An 18,088-nucleotide genomic window follows, 5' to 3' on the forward strand; every position below is an offset into this window, starting at 1 on the left:
TCCGCCCACTCGATGTCACGGGCCGGGAGCAAAAGAGAAAAACAGAGGGACCAGGTTAGGTGGTAGCTGGCGGGTCTCGGCGGGAGGGTGGCCTACGAGGGGGCCGGCCGGGGGTGAAAGTTAGCAAAGGGCTAGGCTTTTTGGATATCCGCCAGAAACTCGGCCGTAGGAAAACACTGCAGTCGAGAGAACCGTTTCAAAGGACCGTCCTTTTCGGGCGGAAGGGGAAACGCGGAGGACACCCGGACAACGTTCAAAGAGACGCTGCCGCGCGAAAGGAAGCGCGACCCGGTCCGGCGCGACCCGGACGCCGAACAGGACCCGAACCAGACCCGACCGGACCCGGTCCGAGTCCCAGCGACGTCGCCATTTTGGTCCGGCGGCTTGGCCGCCGTGTGCTTGCGGTCGAAAACTGGGACAGAGAGAAGTTGCTAACAAGTTGCGCCAGCACGGATTCTGCGGGAACGTTTCGCTTTTCGAACGAAATTCGATGGCTCGTTCTGCGCGCTCTTTTCCAGGACTTTTTAAAGGTACCGCGAACTTTCCGCTGATATTGCGGAGTACCGTTCCGCCAGCGATATTGTCGGGGTATGGATTATTATTTGGCCGTTGCGGGGGCTCGCGTGTTTGCCGCGGATACGGGTTGATCGAAGGTAGATACGGTTTTTAGGTCGATTTTCGGGCTGCGAGATAAGCTGGTCCCGGACGCGTTGATACCGTTGATGGAACGGCGAGCCGGTTGCTTTGTCTCCCCGTTGTTCGGAGTTCATTGACAAAAAGCTGGCTCCGCTCGCGAATTATCCTGCGCGAATCGGCGGTGCACGTGGTCCGTGTGTATCTTTCCGCACAGTTTTCTTGGTCGACCGAGCTTTGGACGTTCTCGCGTTCTCGGCTAATTCGAGAAGCAACGTTCTAACTGTCCGATAATCGCGTAAAATCGCTGCCTCGACGGTGTTCGCGTACGCTGGCATTTTGTTTATGAATCGTTCGGGATTCAATTAACTCGGCCGTTTAGATATTGAATCTGCGGTCGAACAGAATTTGCAGATAATTATCAACAATATTGTTCCCCGAATCACGTCCAATAATCTAGTTCCACGCTGAATAAATAATCTCCATTGGTTGGAATTACAATACATCCGGGGCATTAGAATCACGCTCTAATCGAACTCTGGTCGTTTAAATGAATTTATACAAAGGGGCGTTGTTTGCTATCGGCTAGAACACAAATTCATCAATTAACAGTTAGCCGGGAAAATTTAATCGAAGTTCAATCGATGCTCGTGTTTCTATTAGAACGTAGTTTTCAGTTTAAAATTCGCCCGCAGCAATTATTGACAACAATCGACCGAGCAAAACACGTCGTTTTAATTGCAAATTGTTTGCGTGCTCGGTTAGCGAATCTGCCATCGAGTCTGCGAGGATTCTGGAGAATCGAAAGTTCTCCGATTTCACGGCGGTCGAGCACGGTTGCTTGAAACAAAATGCAAGATACAGTAATGTCTCCCTTATTGACGCCGAGATTGCGCACGAAAATGGACAATTTGGGGAGAGGAGATGCGATTATTCGAGCTTTATGGTTTGCTTTTACAGTAACGAATTGTCAAGGATTATAAAAACAGCTGCAAGACTCGAATAATCGTATCTCCTCTTCCCAAATTGTCCAATTTAGTGGACAATCTGAGCGCGAATTAGGGAGACATTATTGTATATACAGCGTATGCTGTACACAGTAATCTTGTAGCGTATGTATAACATTTACAAAAAATCGATCTACACTGGCACCTGAATCTATCAGGAAATCCATCCTACTAGCCTCAGTAACTGGTCCAAAATTTTGCTATCGACCTAGGTGGACCAGTTACCGAGACTAGTAGAATTCATTTTCGGGGCAGATCGGAAAAATCCAGGAAACCAATTTATAAGTTTAGCGGACAATCTGAGCGTCTGTAAGGAAGCGCGATCGCTGATCTTTCGAACGGTATCGTTGCTGGATCGCGACCGGCCAAGGGACTGGGGCTCGATCGCGGGATCGTCGCGAGAAAAACTTCGCTTCGGAGAATTGGCTTATGAAGTCGGGGACTTCCGTTGTACCTCCGTTTCTCCGAGGAGTCGTTTCTGATCGGACCATCGAACGTTGCTAATTACATTTCCGCGATGAACTTCCCCGATATGCATCTGACCGCGCCACAAAGAGACGCGTCGAGTGATCAATTTGCCGCAGTTCGAGCCCGGATTACGATCTTAATTTTCTTCGAAATGACTTTTCTCTCGGTGGCCCCGCGGCCTCTGAGCACGATCGATGCAGCGGTCACTCGGTAATATACAATTTTATTACGGCTCGCGGAACGATCCGCCGCGTCTTGATTCCTACCGTAATGAACGTAGGTACTGTCAGCCCGACCGAACGATGAGAGAGCGGAGATAACACGCTTAAATAACAGTTATCAGCCGGCGTATGTTCGTTTGGACGCTGCTTAGCAACGGACTGTATATTTTATTGATTTATAACAGATCCCGGCGAGATCGCGTATAAGAAATCCAGGTGAATCAGAAACCGGGGAGATCGATAATTTTGTCTCAATTGGTGCGCTCATTATCGTCGACGACGTGATATTTATTTTCTGTTTTAATTCCTGAATAAAGTTAACGTTTCACATTTAATCGATTGCTTTTTGTCAGAAGCACGTAGAATCAACAGCTTTGTTCATAATAAATCAAAGCGGCGAAGAAAATAGCTTTCGAAAAATGATAATTTTTAGACGAGCGCAAAAGCAAGTTATTAAAATTACGCGGACTGTTCGACGAACGAACGGCGTAATTAACGTTTCAGCGATAACAGGCGCGGCAGATATGATTTTCTATTTCGTTTAATCCACTGCGGACGAATTTAGTCAAATACGCAATATCCGGCATTTGCTTATCGGGTCAAAAGATTAATTACCTGAACGACGAATACCGCATTTAATAAACGCCGATGTTCCGAGGATTATGGCGTTAATACAGTCGAAGCGATAATTCGTGCATGAAATTATCGCGATTAATGGATGAAAATTATTTCGAGTGCCAATCTACGCTAACCGTTATTTGGTACACACTCGAGCAAATTAAATAAAATTTGTTTAGCCCCGATATCTCGGGACCCGATCGCGTTTCCTCTCTATCTTTCGTTCGTTTCATTAACATTTATTATTTGCTATCGAATACGGTTCGACTATAAAGTCGACGCGGCTAATTGGAAATTTAACCGCTTAATGCGCGCCACCCGCGTAATGGAAATAACAATAGATGCAGCGTCGCGTGCATACAGATTCGGATCGTTTCTGTCCCCAAAATATTCTGCGGGGTACGACACAGTGTAATTAGCTTAAAAATGTATTCATTACCGAAACGTTCGCGTCGAACGTGGACACGGACGTTAAATAAATGACAATATTTTCATAATTAAATAATTTAGCATTGACGAGCGTTGAACCATTCCATCGAATTTGATAACGCGATACTACCTTCGATTCTACCTGCGCCAATATTTTTTGCCCAACTTATACAGTAATGTCTCTCTAATTGACGCCCAGATTGTCCACAAAAGTGGACAATTTGGGAAGAGAAGATGCGATTATTCGAGCCCGGAACTGGGATATTTTTAGCAAGAGTAATCATAACATTTACAAAAAATCAATCTACACTGACACCCCAATCTATCAGGAAATCCATCCTACTAGTCTCAGTAACTGGTCCAAAATTTTGCTATTGACCTAGGAGGACCAGTTACTGAGACTAGTAGGATTGATTTCCGGACAGATCCCAAAAATTCCGAAAATGAATTCTACTAGTCTCAGTAACTGGTCCAAAATTTTGCTATCGACCTAGAGGGACCAATTACTGAGACTAGTAGAATTCATTTTCGGGGCAGATCGAAAAAATCCAGAAAACCAATTTATAAGTTGTGAACAATTATAAAAACGAGCCGCAAGGCTCGGATAATCGTATCTCCTCTTCCCAAATTGTCCATTTTCATGGACCATCTGAGCGTCAGTAAGGGAGACATTACTGTATCTCGCATGATTTTCAATCGAAATTAGCTGGAATACATTTCTCCGCGTAATACATACTTGCACCTGTCCCTCCGTTTCAATTATTCCGTATATCCTTTGAGCTCCGTTCGGACAGCCCGAATCTAGTTTACCAAAAACTTGGGAAGAACCTGGATTACTTTTTAGACGCGAAGCATCGTCGGTCTTCCACACAACAACGACAAAAACCCCGAACAAACTCATGCATCACGCGGGGCGAGGACACAAACAAAACTCTTCTCAGCTCCAAAAGAGAACACTTTCCTTCGAAGTTCCCCGCAAACGAGGAAGAATACTTTTCCTCGCGGAAGCATCCGTACCACGATGTTTTCGACCGACGAAAATGTTGTCGCGATTCGAACATTCGTTCGTTACTCCAACGTTCTCGCCTCGCGCTCGCAGATTTGCCAAAAGCTTCGATATACGTAGATTATATAGATCGCGTTTTAAGGGGCACGGCATCGCGATTTACCTAAGAAGAACCGAACGAACTCGCGCATCGCGCGACAACAATGCAAAACAAGATTCGCGCAGTTCCGAAACACTCTGTTTCCCTTCGTTCTTGGCAAAGTTTCTCGGAAGAAGAAAAAGAAAGAAAGAAAGAAAGAAAGGTGAACAACACTCTGCTACGAGAAGTATCTGTTCCCGGGAAATTTCTCGGGCTGACGAAAAAACGGTCGTCTAATAAATATTCGTTTATAGCGAAACAATGCAGCAGCATCTGCGAAGAAACGAGGCGAAGTTGCCTAGCGCCGACAGAAAGTTGGAATTTCTTAGGCCATGTTCCATCGTTGTTGGCTGTTCGTTGTTGCTTGTTGGACCTCTCGCGAGTAATATACCGCGAATATTAGTTTCCAGCCGGAGAGAACAACGAGAGAGAGAGAGAGAGAGAGAGAGAGAGAGAGAGAAGAAAAAAGGGGACGAGCCAGCGAACGTAAGACGAGGAGAGACTCGACGCGATGCGCTTTGGGAATATTTCAAATAGTATTTCCTCGTGGTCGTGTCCGTACATCCGCGGGTATACTGCTTTAATTGGGCGGATTCCAATCAGCACGGCAATCGAATCATGTATAGAACACGGCGGTCGTGGAAGCAATCTGCCGATAAAACGAACAAGGACGCCTCAATTTTAGCCGCGGAAATCAAAGATATCGGACCAGCCGGCCAACTACGCTTCATTTGCCCGGCAAATTATTCGGGGAAATAAATTTTCTACTATATTTCCCTTGGTCTACGTCTAGTTGATCAATTCGGAAGAATACCGAGCCGAACCTCTTTGCGATTCCTCTTGGAAAATCGATCGATCGATCACCGTTCGCTCCGATCGGAATCGTAACGTCCCCGCTCGTAAATCGTCAGAGTTCGATATAAAATAATTGTTCGAACGTATTCTTATTAGTCGAACATTTTATTCGAACAATTATTCGTGAGTAATTATTCTGTCCATCCATTCGAATGATTTTTCATTTTTTATTCGAATGGAAACTGTAAAATTATTCGAACAGAAATTGTGAAATTATTCCAGCGTCTCATTTACTTCCCATCGTGGATTATATATTTACTCTAACATATAATAAATTTATTATATATATATAAAAGTTTATATATTATATATAAATAAATATTATATATTTATATAGAGAGAACCATTTATGAAAAGTATTTATAAACGTGCGAGGATCGAACATGATTCCTCTAACATTATCTCTCGTAAACGAAAGATTGCATAAAAAAAAATATCTCCAGTAATTTACGTAAATTATGTACAACCATATAAACGTGCCGCGTAGAAAAACTCGAGAAGCCACTGAAAAATGCGCTGTTAAACGAAACAGCCCTCTCCTAGAGCATCAATTCCGCGGTTCTTTTCGGCGCATCGTCCCGTCCCCCCCCCCCCCCCCCCCCCCGTTACAGATTACACGTCGCCGAGGAAAATATTATCCAACGGGAATCCGGCAGGATCATTAGGGAACGTCGTGGGCGCCGTTCCATCTTCCGTCGACGCCGTCGCCGGTCGTCGTTTCGACGGTTGCCCTATCAACGGCAATCTCCTTCGCGCCGCGTCGCGTCGCGGCGAATGCACATTGCACATTGCGCATTTTCGCGGCGAACACCTTGCCCTGCGCTGCACGGAGCTCTCTCTCTTTCTCTCTCTCTCTCTCTCTCTCTCTCTCTGTCTCTCTCTCTCTCTCTCGACTCCGAGATTAGATTACGGCATAAGCGGCTTATTTATCGCTGCGGCGACGCGACGCGACCTCGCGGCTGCATCGTAATCAACGCGCCGCGATGCATTCCCTGACGCGAGTCGCGAAAACGTCGACGATTGGCGTCGCGACGACCGGCATCGACGCACCAGCTCGGCCCCAAAGGTATTCCTCCCCCTCCCCGACGTTCCGTCGTCCTCGACGGGTTTTTCGACGTCGACGAGATTCCAGACACGCGTGGATCCGAAACGGCGCCGCGGAATTTACAGCGTCTCCCCTCGTACCCCGAGATTGTTCTCCGATAAGATTCGGGGTTCTGATAAGCCCCGGGACCGGCTGGGTGGTACGTTGATTCCGTCGCGACGATTTACTCGATTTTTCCCGGGATAGTTTCTACCTTTTCATAGTCGTTCGACGTTTCGATGGGGAAAATGCTACTCGACGAAAACCGCCGGATATATCGTTTCGTTGAATACGATTAGATTTCTCTGTGGAACTTGGAAGCTGGATATGCAAGTTCATCTTCGTACGATCATCAAAAGAAAGTCTACTTTCAGTTATTGTAAAATGTTCGCTTTTCTTCTGCTGTGTCACAAATTGACTCGATTCGCGACGAATTTAGTTTCAAGCAGAAAATTCACTCACTTTATCTAGAAATACTGTGAAACGTTCGTATATCGTGTTAAACATTGGCTATTCAAACAAGTTCGTACATTAATTGTCCGTCGGTTAAAAAAAAAGGTCCTACGAATCGCAACACGTTGATCGAAAGTCTGAAACAGAATAATACGTCGAGAATTATTTAACGAATAAGTAAATATAATACGTGGAATGTGAATTTCATGAGGTATCGCCTCTGCAATTTTTATACGATTAATTTAACCAAGAGTTGATAATGAGATACCCACGTGAATAAGCTGAATATTTAATATTCTGGATGTCACGGTCGTTCTCTTCCTCTCTGAAAACGTTCGCGTCGATGATTTATTCGATATATTCGTACAATGCTTGCTGTTGCAAGTTCGTAATCAAATAACGATCAAGATAGTTTAACATTGTCAATCGAGGTACCCGTTAATTGTTCGCTAAACACGAGTGGATGATGATTTGATCCGTAACGTGTGTACAATGAAAATTTCAAATAATTCTCCGTTATAATTTGTGTCTGTCGTTTATTCGTGTAATCCTGTTATAATTGTGCCATTATCGCGTTAACATAATTTATTTATCGGCGATTGTTAACCAAATTTGGCAACAATGTAGCTCAGTTTCGTCGGGTGCTGTAACATAAGAATCTTATTGTAAGCTTGATCGATCCATCTAACAATTCATTGCATCAATGCAGCATTGCATAATAATTGCATAATTCGCTATGGAGATAATATTGTATCGATTCTTCTATATGTTCCACGATAAACAATAATCTTTACCGTAACAGTAATATCTTTAATGAAATAAAATAAAATAAAATGAAATCAAATAAAATAAATTAAATATTAAATAAAATAAAATAAAATAAAATAATCTGTAACATTTAATAATCCAAAATGAAGATTCCCATAAAGCTCTGCGGATCTACCAATAATGATAGACGCTTCGCGGACCGTGTTGCTGCAATTACATCCTGAAAACTCTAAAATCGGAGTGAATGAATTTCTGTAGGAAATAAATCAGCTCGTGTCACGCGTCAAACGACGATGCAACGTTTGCGTAATCGCGTTCGAGCACAACACGAAAAATTCCCCGTAGATTTCACCGCGATTACTCAATCTTATCGATCGCTGTGCATTTGCAGAAACATCGCGTTGCTGCCAATTTATCGCGGTGGCCGCCGAGAGACGATCGAGCATCGTAGTCTTATTGAACGAGCATCGAACGGATGCGCGAAGGGAGAAAGAGTGGCTGGTTATCGGTGGCCTCTAATTAATTCCATCTCCTCGGAAGAGAACTGGGGCCTGAATAAAGCTGTTGGGACGCGTAACGCGTATCGAATCGATCCGCGCAGATCAAACGAGCCATCACGAGTATCGCAACCTCCGCCGCGCGTTGATTAAACCAACGCAACCTATCGAATAATTGAACCGGATGGCTCGTTTACGGCAGACAGCAGGATATTGCGACACGGTTAGCCCTATTCTGCTCGAAATAAGATAACGAATCAAGATTTCGAACAACCAATTGTTCCAAATGTTTCTGTTTGCACAGCTAAATAGATACGGCAGAACTACCAGTTAGTCGAATTAATCGAAAGAACGCTGGCATAGAACGATCGCTCGTCATCGCCATGATAGAATCAATTTTTATTGAGTTCTATGTACTGCACCGATCGTCCTAAATTGGCCCGTTCGCCTGTAGTTTTATTCCGCGATCGGTGAAACGATTCGAAAGTGAATTTTCATTTGAATCGCTTGACTCGAGAATATAGGAACAAAGAATGTCACGCATTAATTAACGTCGATTAATTCCTTGGGAATGCCACGGTAACAAATTAAAGTATAAAGAAAATAGAGAGCATCTCGAACTGTCTGACAAAGTGTTCGACCAAGCAGAAACTATAGATCGCTTCGGATAAATTCCACGGGACGATTCGATGTAGGGAAAAGTGATTTTTAGGATTTCCATCGATGACTGACTATTTCGAAGAATATGTATTTATGTCAGATAAGATAATAGCAAATTGTTCAAGGAATTTGTTTCGACGACGTCCAAGCATGGCACGTGCATGTGCGATTGATAAGAGAGGAAATGGCGACGCTTATATGCGACGAACGCGTTCGCCTTCCCTTCGGAGGACACGTTGTACAGTAATGTCTCCCTAATTGACGCTCGGATTGTCCACAAAAATGGGCAATTTTAGAAGAGGAGAAACGATTGTTCGAACCTTGTGACTCGTTTTTTATGGTTATAGATTGTCGACAACTATAAAATCGAGCTGCAAGGCTCGAATAATCGTATCTCCTCTTCCCAAATTATCCAATTTAGAGGACAATCTGAGCCTCAATTAGGGAGACATTACTGTACATCGAGGAACAAGTGTCATTGGTGGTCCCCGACACTTTTCCATGCTCTTTCGTTCACTTTCTTTCGCGATCCGACAACGAGAGAACGACAACGTGGATCTCTCGGAGAAGCCAGCGCGAATTAAAATTCCGCGGCCGCTCGCATGCTCGTCAGCTGATGGGTTCACGCAACGCCATAAGCGAGCGTCTCGAGGCTTTTTCGAGGATGTTGGGAAACGGCGATAGGTGTACTAATTAACCGGAGGACTACTGCAGACTACTAACTAGGTTGCACAGACGTTGAAAATAAAAAGATCGCGTCTGTGCGATGATTTATCGAAATATAGCTTCTTCATTTTCGCGTTACTATGTATCTTTATTAAATAAAACGGAGAATTAATATTTCTTATCAGATTGAAAAACAATGACGAATTACTCCAATTAGTACGTCCATTGCCATTTTGTGGTATTCATATCCGATTACTTTTTGCATATATAAATAAATGTGTAAATGGCTAATTTATATGCGCATAAATTCGTTGTGTAACCTAAAAAGCTGCCACGACCATTTCATGCAACTGGGAACATCGAGAGATTATTTCGCTAATTTCCAGGCATGCTAATTACTCTCAAAAATCGCATTATTATGATCCACGATCAAAACTTGATCTCCATTAAGAAATGAAATTCAGCAAATTGAGAATATTTCAGTAATTACAGAATATCATAATTCGGCAAATATCAAGAAATTAATTGTCTTGTTGCCTGCATAAATTAAGATTCTATATTCTGTGATTAAATTCGAGCAGTCGGACACGATTCGTTTCAACCCTGCATTCGGGGTTCATGTTAGGGCAATGTGTATATTTAACGCTTACGCTCGCGTATATTTTATTCAAGCTCCTATTAGGTGAAACGGATTGCTTTCGCTAACCTGTTCGGAACGATATCGTCGCGATTACACGTACAAATACAGAGAATCGTTTGTAAATTATCGCGACTCTAAGTTCAGGTAAGCTCGATGTTTCCTGAACCAAAAAAATAATTATCTCCGATATTTAACAGCCTTGGTGCACGATATTAGATAAGTATTCCTGCGCAAGCGACTAGACATTTTCTGGTCAATGCTATCTTTTCTTGTCTCTCTCTATACTGCTTTTACTACAAATTAGAGAACCGACGATAAAATGTTAGGCGAGGTATATTTGATGAATTGAAACAAGTCGCGAATCGCGCGACAAAATGTTTATCATGTTTCTACCGTTTTGCATAATAATTTCAACCGTATCACGAATGCATGAAATCCGCGGGTCTCGACGCGATATTCGAAATGACGTATCTTGGGAATGAATGCGATTCGTTAAATAATAATTCACGGAGGTCCGAACATTACGAAATCGTTCGGCGTTCTTATTTCGTTGTCGCCGACCCAATTAATCGTCCGACCGTCGCTTCAGCCGCTCATGAATAGGAAATGATCAACGTACGGTGTGCGACTGCCGATAAAGTTTGACATAACTATCAAAGTTTAGTTCCGCATTGACGATTCTCTCTCGGTCGGCGAAACATCTTGACGACCGAATGACTGATTGCAGTGGTTTGCTCTAATCTAAATCCGATCTCCGATATCTCGCGGGATAATGCAATTTTGCATTCGATCTCGCCGTTATCGCGTTCGCTAATTTTGCGAATTCGTCGCTCCTCTCCGAATTTACGATAAAGCGAACAGCATATTTAGGGTATTTGTTTAGGATAAATTTAGTCGCGATAAAGCGAGGCAAGCCTGTCAAGAGATACGTCTTATTTGTCGCCTCGATGTCGTCTTCGTCGACGACAATAAGATACAAATAAGATACAAAGTTCGAGGAATATTTACGACACCCAAAAGCTTCTGCAAAGGGTGCCACGTATAAATTGCATGCACAGATAATTCGATAACGCACTCGCGCTCGCACTCGAGCTTCTGTGCGAATTGATTCTGTCCGAATATTGCAAAAGACGCGCGTCTGCTCAAAAAAAATAAATCTTCTCCAAAACGGAAAGAAATCTGCTCCTTCCAAAATCGCACGCCGTTCGAGAATTCCGTAGCGACAAAAAGATAATAATAATGCGCAGGTATCTCTGGCGGAACACTTGCCATAACAATCATGCTACGTCAACAGTCTACCACGAACCATAATCTCTGTATCTCATAGTCAATATCAACAACACTTGCCAATATTGCGAGTGTGCTTAGTGTCCCACGAGTTACATAAACGGAGTCGAATTTCATTTTATTTAGACGCAAGAGACGGTGGACTTTCTACGCATAAATCGTTCCGCCGATTGCTGTCTGTTTGCTCCGGCGTGCGCGAGCGCGGGACCGATGCAGCCAGATATGCATTTCACTGCACGTCAGAAGAAAACCAACAAGTTCTATGTAGAAAACCAGTTAATCCGCACCGACGCGGCCACGTGTACCGAATGAAAATTAGACGAAATTCATTCTTCGTCTAAGTATCGCCGAGCAAATACGATCGTGTACCAATTTCTCTGATCGAACAAATTCGTTAAGGAACAACTGACACGCACCAAAATAAATCGTGCGATTACATTACGGTGTCTCGAGATCTTCGAAAAATCAGATGACATTAATTCGTTGCTTCTTACGTCAAAGTTTCCCTGTCAAAGTCGAAATCTGCTCCGTTTCTCCAGTTGAACAATTTATCGGAAACGACGAGTTCCTTCGAAAATCTGTTCGGCGGCTGTGGCGCAGATCCCGAGGCATTATTCAATTAATTCTTTGGTCAATCGGATGCAATCCTCGACGAGAAACGAGGCTGCTCCGTTTCTCCAGTTGGGCGACCATTGGCGCGGCTCGCCGATTTCGAGAGAAAAAATCGGTCCGAAGGATGAGCTACTTACGTGTCGCCGGAGGAACCGGGCACCGGAGTGCACAAACCCACAATGCTACACCCACGCACAGAATAATCGTGGAAGTTCCGGCACGGGAGAGGGCACCGGACCACCGGAGGACGGTCCTCGGCTGACGTGTCGTCCGGTCCACGCGTTCAAATCACTCACTGAAACTCGCGTGGCGGATCCACCGAAACGAAACGGAACGGAACCGAACGAAACGAAACGAAATGGTCCGTAGAGGACACTCGCGAACACCGAAACAAAGACCGACGCGACTGGTACCCTGGAGAGGATCGGTGACTAATGACGGTAACCCACGAGGGAACCGGCATACCTGGCGACGACCAGGCGTTAACTGAAAGCGTATGGCGGCCGAGGAACGCCGACTGCCGACCAGTACACCTGTGTGCCCCGAGTAGGAGAAGGTGAGCCGAAGGTAGGAGAGGCTGCCGGCTGAAGGAGAGGACCGACACTCCCGATACGACCTTTACGCGAGAGATATCTTCGCCGCGATAAACGGTAAACGGTAAACGATGCGACGGCGACATCGTCGAATGCAACCGCCTTCGCCAAAATTTATCTGTCCAATCGCGTGTCCATGCATTCCTCTTCGTTTTTCATTCTTTCCTTTTTTTATCTCTTGCTCAACTTTCGAGCGATTTTTCGGCGATAAACCGTTTGTCTTTTGCATCGAACCTTGATGAAATTATATCGAGCAATTTTATATAATTTTTTGGATAATTTTATATCTCAGTAATATTCCAGTTTCGAGGAAAATTCGTCGAGTAATTGAATCCAGGAACAAAATGACGAAAGAAGAGGCAGTATATACTTTGAACATTCGATAAGTCTGCGTTAGCCAAACGATAGGGTCATAGGTGAATCGCGTGGATCAATTTTGTTCGTAGGTAATTGTGCTGATATTGATAATTCGATTTGATTCGCATTGATGGTCGATTAATCATTCGATTGGCAGGTTAATTCGTTCAGTGTCGACGTCATTAATCTCGCCAGTCATTTTCGAGATCAGTGAACCGATAAATATTACACTGTCAAATATTGCTTGTCAGTATTAATTACACTATGCACTACGGCGTTGTTCGCGTTATCCACAATTCGACTGCGATTTTTCATCGTATCGCGCCGAGTCAAATTCATAAAATGCAAGGGAAAGTGTACGCCGAGAAAAATTAATTTTCGTTCGGTCTCGAACTGATCGAAGCGTCTCTATAAATTAACGATATAAATTATCTTGTAATTGCATTTAACAAAAAACAGAACAAGGCAGAATATTAGTTCCAGCGTCAAGAGAGATTTCTTCGTTGATTTCACTGCTTTCCACGGGTCAGAGAACGCTATACACGCATAAAAGTTCACCATCCGGATATTATTCTATCCGACAAAGTGCAGTCGGAATGGATCGACTTTCTTTTCAGAAAATGCGAGATCGTAAATGTCGTCATCGTTCATCGTTCACAGCGAACGCGTTAACTTCCATGCTCGACTGCCGCAGTTGCGGTTATTAGCCGCACCGAAACGTCGAACGGCGTGTAGACCAAATAAAACAATCTTTCCACAATAAAAAATAACGCGCGTCGCGTCGTCGTTATCGTCGTCGTCGTCGTCGTCGTCGTGGACGACAGTTTATCTCGTTTATTTGACGTGCTTTCACTAAAGCTATTTTGTTTGCGGTTCGACGGTAAAGTAATATATGCCGCAGTTTTCACTTTCCTGTTGCTGCGGTTTTCGATTTGATGTATCAATATTAACTGTCGTTGCGCGTCGATGGATTTCTCGAGCCGCGTGCTCTCCACCAGCTTCGGTGTCGTGTTCACCGGTGGCTGCAGCTTGCAGCGTTGCATAATTTTCAATGTTATCCGCGATCGTTGTTTCTCTTTGGCAAACTCTATCGTTACAATTTTTACTCTAGCCTCGTCGCGATTCGCGATGCCCCGAGGAATCCCGAAACGATCGCCGCCGGAAAAATAACCGATTCGCGAGGAAAAAAGAAACCGTATCAACAGCTATTAACAAACTTAATCGATAGCGCTTTGGCAAACTCTATCGTTACAATTTTTACTTTACTACTTTCATCGCGATTCGCGATGCCCCGAAGAATCCTAAAACGATCTCTGCCGTTACAATAACCGATTCGCGAAATAAAAAACCCGTATCAACAGCTATTAATAAACTTAATCGATAGCGCTGTGGCAAACTCTCTCTCTCTATCGTTACAATTTTTACTTTACTACTTTCATCGCGATTCGCGATGCCCCGAAGAATCTTAAAACGATCTCTGCCGGTATAACAACCGATTCGCGAGACAAAAAGCCCGTATCAACAGCTATTAATAAACTTAATCGATAGCGCTTTGGCAAAGAGCTTTGTCTCCCGGGACGACGTAATCGCCGTGACACTCTTCTTTTCCCCGTTGAAGTATTTCAGCGGCGCGCAACGCGACGTCGACGAACTTCGTTGTAACATCGAAGTTCGTTGCCTCGAGACTCTTTCGTTCCAAGATAAATTACCTGCAGGCGCTCCCTTCAACAGGTGGAACCGCGACGGTTTACGGTTTAATTCCGCAAAGTGTGGAGAGAATGCGAGGGGGTATCCTTGGTCTCTTATTGGAAAGATTGCGGGTCGGGTGATCACGTGGAACGGGTGATCTTCGGCTTTCGTGTAAAGGCCATCCGGAATGCCGCTTTTATCCCGCGAGAACAGGTTTTGCATATTCCGTTCGAGATTCCTCGTTTTGGATTATTTTCCACGGCGAGCTCTGCCGCGCGGCTCATCCCCTCGAACGTTTCCAGAGGATCGGAATCGAGGAAAGTGAAACACACCGCCGGATCGCCATTATTTCAATGTATATGCTAATCGAAGTGTCCGCCGTCGCGTTCTCGGCAGGATTTACTTGTTCGCCCGCTGGTTTAATGGTTTCAGGAATACTGTTATCGGGGTATTCGTGCAACCGCCGCGGTCGAAATCGTGGCGCCGCCACGAACTTTATTTATTTATTCTTTGGCGCGGTGCTTAACGTCGCTTTAGCTTTGTAAATTGAAATTAGGTGACGCGGAGGTATCGCGTTAATATCGGCGCAGCATTCCGTCGTTTGAATATTCTATAATATGCTGATCAAAGTGGCGGCCTGCCATATCTTGTTCGCAACGGAATCTGCTCGCACGTTCGCCGCTCCAAGGTTTCCAGGAAAACTATTACGCTATCCGAGCAACAGGTTGAAATTTTTGCTCGATGATCATTTGCTCTTCGCGTGCGGCTCGGCAATCCGTCGATCGATTACGCGGCGGAACCTCGGTCATCCGAATCAATCTGAATTAACTCGTCGTTAATTTGCGCTGAAATCAGTGTGTTGGATTTGATTGATATTGCCGTGCTTTAAATTTAGAAACTAATTGGGAGGGTTGTGGATACGCGTTAAAAGCTCGAGACTTCGATCAAACGCTTTTACATTCGATTAAACCTCGTCGAATATTAAGGAGCAATCGATGCCATGATCGAATCAACTGCCTTAATGGCTCTTTATCGGCACCGAAACGATCCACCATAGCTAATCCAATCGTATACAAGTAATTTAGTATGTATACGTAACTTTTGGCTCGAAATTACGTTCCTAATTGTTCTTCTTATTCCACGGGCGTTTCCTTTTTCTTTGGGATTCAGAGACACGTTGTTCAAATGATTCGTAGAATTCTTTTCAAGCGAAATCGACCTGCGTACATTTTTTTTTTATTATCAATCATTACGAAGAAGATAATTTAGTATAACTGTCGGAGTGAATTTACGCGAACGACTTCGACTTCGTCAATCATCGATCGCCACCATCAATTTCATCGTGTATAAAATTAACCGTATACAAGCGAAACGTACGTTCGAACGACCGCTCTAACCAACTAATGGAACACATAATACTACAATAAACACTGTTATGACGGTCAATTCTGTCAAGTAAATCAAGTTAGCGGACACACCGTCGAGTGATCGCACAATCGATGCGAATTGAAATGAAATGGAACGTCTATCTCGTTATCTTGATCATCGATTCATGCCTAACCGGCCTACGAACGGATCCGATCGATCAGACGAATAATAGCCAGAAGGCACAACAGCTATTTCTGTTTTACTCCGCTTTCGACGGTCGTGATCTATAAACCAGTCATCGGACTACGTCCAGTGAAATCCTAGAATATTGTAACTACAGTAATGTCTCCCTTATTGACGCTTCGATTGCGCACAAAGGGAAGAGGATATCGATTAAATTGAGTCTTGCGCCTCGTTTTACACTTATGAATTGTCAACAACTATAAAAACGATTCATTTCCGGACGGATCACAAAAATCCCGAAAATCAATTCCACTAGTCTCAGTAACTGGTCCCAAAATTTTGCTATCGACCTAGGGGGACCAGTTACTGAGACTAGTGGAATTGGTTTTCTGGATTTTTCCGATCTGTTCAGAAAATTAATTGCACTAGTCTCAGTAACTGGTCCCCCTAGGTCGATAGCAAAATTCTGGACCAGTTACTGAGACTAGTAGAATTCATTTTCGGGATTTTTGCGATCTGTCCGGAAATCCATCCCACTAGTCTCAGTAACTGGTCCACCTGGCTCCATAACAAAATTTTGGACCAGTTACTGAGACTAGTAGGATCGATTTCCGGATAGATTGGGATGCGAGTGTAGATCAATTTTTTGTAAATGTTATGATTACTCTTGCCAAAAATATCCCAGTTCCGGGCTCGAACAATCGTATCTCCTCTTCCCAAATTGTCCATTTTTGTGGGCAATGTGAGCGTCAATTAGAGAGACATTACTGTACAAAGCAAACGAGAAAGAACAACGTTGGTTCTCGTTCTTACGGAATCTTTCGCGCGCGGAGTCTTTTTAAGATCGAGTCTCATCTCGGCGCGGCGATCAGCTCGAAAGCGGACAATTCGATCCCACCGAGCGAATAAATTTGAGGGAAACTCTCGACGAAGACAACCCTGCTGATTAATGAAATGCAAAATTCGTGTCGGCCAATGTAATCGCGAAAGGGTGGAGGCGAATAGCAAGCGGCGCGTACACAGCGGACAACGCGAAGCGCGAATTCGATTCGGTTTTCGCAGGCGATAATTAGGCGGCATTATAATTACCGGAGCAGCTCTCTCTGTCGGGTTTGCCCGTTAAGTTTCGTGCTGTCGGAGGACGGGCCGAGGCAGGAGGCGCATTGGGAAAACTCGAACAATCGCGGACGCGGAGCTATGCGAGAGCAGCGTGTCGCCCGATTTCAGTCTGTTTCATTACCGCGCGAGAGCCCTGTGGTATTGTATCGGCGCCCGACGGTCGAACAAATTGCTTCCTTCCGTACGGTTTTCGAATTGCGGATACCATAAATACCGGGTCCACCTACGGGGAATTCGTCGAACGGAATTCATCGGCCGACAAGCCGGCGAGGAGTCGTAAGTTATCGGAATCGCGGGAGGAAAATTGAACCGATACGAAATAAAACGGGGCTTGCAGCAGCTTGCGATCGCGCGATCGGTCTCTTTCCTTCGCCGTTCCGTTGCGCGAAAATAATGCGGACCGCCGCCGATGCTTTTCCGCCTTTCTTCGTTCTCCTCCGACCGTATGGGAAATAAAGCGCGCGGCAATGGACGCGGCAACCGCCGACATTGCCCCGCCATTTTGGGACTTTGGGAACTGTTCGGCGATAAATTATTGTCGCCGAGCGATTTCTCGTTTTGCCTACGGTAAACACCGGAGAGCCGACGTTTTACCGGTGGGAAACGAATCGGCCATTATCCTCGTATTTTAAGATGCCAGCTAGGCGGATCGTGGTTATGCTGGATGCCTTGGGTTCGCTCGTCGACAGCGCGCGTCCCTGAACGCGCGTCTTTTTACATGTTATTTTCCTGGATA

At 44.6% G+C, this 18,088-nt stretch overlaps 1 protein-coding gene across 7 annotated transcripts in view; it reads right to left on the reverse strand.

The window, feature by feature from the left end:
- Window positions 1-18,088, reverse strand: part of Pgant9 (polypeptide N-acetylgalactosaminyltransferase 9) — a 285,663-nt gene that overhangs the window by 248,467 nt on the left and 19,108 nt on the right. For 5 of the 7 annotated variants that reach the window (XM_076521049.1, XM_076521050.1, XM_076521052.1 and 2 more), the window contains exon 1: window positions 12,181-12,533. The exons of the other annotated variants lie outside the window; for them this stretch is intronic. The gene's annotated coding sequence lies outside the window, so the exon portion shown is untranslated. Of the gene's footprint in view, window positions 1-12,180; window positions 12,534-18,088 lie in introns of those variants that run through there. 7 annotated transcript variants of the gene reach the window in all.

This window comes from Megalopta genalis, chromosome 4, assembly GCF_051020955.1.
Source record: "Megalopta genalis isolate 19385.01 chromosome 4, iyMegGena1_principal, whole genome shotgun sequence".
Classification (NCBI taxonomy): domain Eukaryota; kingdom Metazoa; phylum Arthropoda; class Insecta; order Hymenoptera; family Halictidae; genus Megalopta; species Megalopta genalis.